We start from the raw sequence: 2,263 nt of genomic DNA, 5'->3' as shown, positions 1-2,263 counted from the left end.
GATGGAGACGTGGGCGCCGGTTCAGCTGCGATCCCAGCTGGCGGCTCCATTCATTCTGGTCCCAACTTGTGGCTCCATTCATTCTGGTCCCGGCTGGTGGGCACCGTTCATTTCCACCTGGTGGCTCCATTTGCTCCGGTCCCACCCAGCCGGTGGCTCTGGTCCCCTGTGATGCCGTGGTTCGGTGTGGGGGGCTCTGACGCCGCGTTCCCCGGCGCAGGAGAAGAGTTGGCGGAACAGCGTCCGCCACAACCTGTCCCTCAACGAGTGCTTCGTCAAAGCCGGCCGCAGCGACAACGGCAAAGGGCATTTCTGGGCCATCCACCCCGCCAACCTGGAGGACTTCGCCAAAGGGGACTACCACCGCCGCCGGGCGCGGAGACGCATCCGCAGGTGGGCGGGGGCCGGGGGCGCGTGGGGCGTCGTGTGGGGCCGGGGGCTGAGGGCTGACCCTGCGCTCTGCTTCCCCCCCCCCAGGATGGCGGTGAACATCAGCTACTGCCACCCCTACGCCCTGTACGGCCTCGGCTGCTGCTGCCCCTGCTGCCCCCCGGCGCCCGCCGGGCCCCCCCTGGGTCCCCCGGCGCTGCCTCCGCTCGTGCTGCCCCCCGGCCCCCACCGCGGGCGCTGGGGGTGGGGACGGGGGCCGGGTCCCCGCGTCCTCGCTCCCCTCTTCCCCGCTCCCCGGCCGCCGTTCCTGTAGCCCCGTGCCCGGGTCCTGGATGGGGGACACCACCCAGGGGCAGCTCAGTGAGAGGCACCGTCCCCACGGACCCCACCGCCAGCAAAGCCCGACGTGCCAGAGCCTGGGGGGGGAGTCCCTCTGCGGCACTGTCCCTATATCTCCATAGCCCCCTGTTCCGTCATCCCCATATCCCCACGTCCCCACATCCACGTGTCCCTATATCCCCACACCCCACGTCCTCACATTCCCATATCCCGGCATCCCTCCATCCCTACGTCCCCACGTCCCTATATCCCTACATCCCTATGCCTCCAAATTCCCACCCGCCCCCCCCCCCTCAACCCAGGCTCCAACCCCACACAGGGGCAGAACCCAAGCCCCCCTACGCCCATGGTTGTTAGGGGGGGACACGGTGCCCCACGGCGGCCCCCCATGGGACCAGACATCCTGAGCACATATGGGACTTAAACCCCACAGCGGCCGCATTTGCTGATTAAGCCACCGCGTTTCTTCGGGAGGACCCTGCCCTATTTATTAGTTTTTTGCTGTTAATTGTCCCTGACGCCCCTAATGAAAATCGGGGATCCCAGGTGTTAAGTGGCATTAGGGCGTCTCGCTAAGAAAGACGACTTGCCCGCTTAATCCCGGGAGATAAACCCCCAAAGCTCATCGCGGCCTTGAGCACTAGGAAGCTTATGACACAAATTAATCTCTTTGTGTTGGTGACGCCCTCCGTGTGGGGCTGGAGCTTCTGGGGGGGACCCCATGGGGCTGGGATGGGATGAGGGGGGACTTTGGGGTCGGCCCCATCAGTGCGGCCCGATCCCGATCCCTGCCTCAGTTTCCCCCACTCGTGGCCCCTTGGGCGCAGCACCTCTGGTGGTGCCACCGCCCCCAGCCCCACAGCCGGGGGTCCTTAACGTGGCCATCTGTGGGGTTGGCCCCGACCCGAATCTGGGCCAAAAAATGGGATTAGGGCCCCACGCTGCACCTCGGCAGCGGGATTAGTGGGGCCGAGCCGCCAAGTCGGCACTAAGGCATCGGTGGGGGTCCTGGGGGGGACCCCATCAGCCCTTTGCCACTGGTGGGCGGGGGGGCGGGCACAGCCCTCCTCGGGGTTTGGGGCCATATGGGGTTTGGCCATTGGTTTGTAATGGGGTTTTGCTCCGTTTAGGGCTTTTCCTCCCTGTGGGGTTTTGCTCCGTGCGGGGTTTGGCCATTGGTTTGCACTGGGGTTTCTCCTCCATTCGGGGTCTTTCTTCCATGTGGGGTTTTGTCATTAGTTTCCAGTGGGGTTTGGCCATTGGTTTGCAGTGGGGTTTTCCTCCATATGGGGTTTTCCTCCATGTGGGGGTTTCACTACAGGTTTGCAATGGGGTTTTGCTCCATTTGGGGTCTTTCTTCCATTTGGGGTTTTCCTCCATGTGGGGCTTGGCCATTGGTTTGTAACGGGTTTGGCCATTGGTTTGCAGCGGGGTTTTGCTGTTTGGCCTTTGCCCCACGGGTGGAGCTGCAGCCCAGCAAAGTGCCCCCCTTCCCCCCCCCAATGAAGCACTGATATGGGGCAAACACCACCCC

Source organism: Numida meleagris, chromosome 27 (genome assembly GCF_002078875.1).
Source record: "Numida meleagris isolate 19003 breed g44 Domestic line chromosome 27, NumMel1.0, whole genome shotgun sequence".
Lineage (NCBI taxonomy): Eukaryota > Metazoa > Chordata > Aves > Galliformes > Numididae > Numida > Numida meleagris.
Note: the sequence above shows the minus strand (reverse complement) of the source record.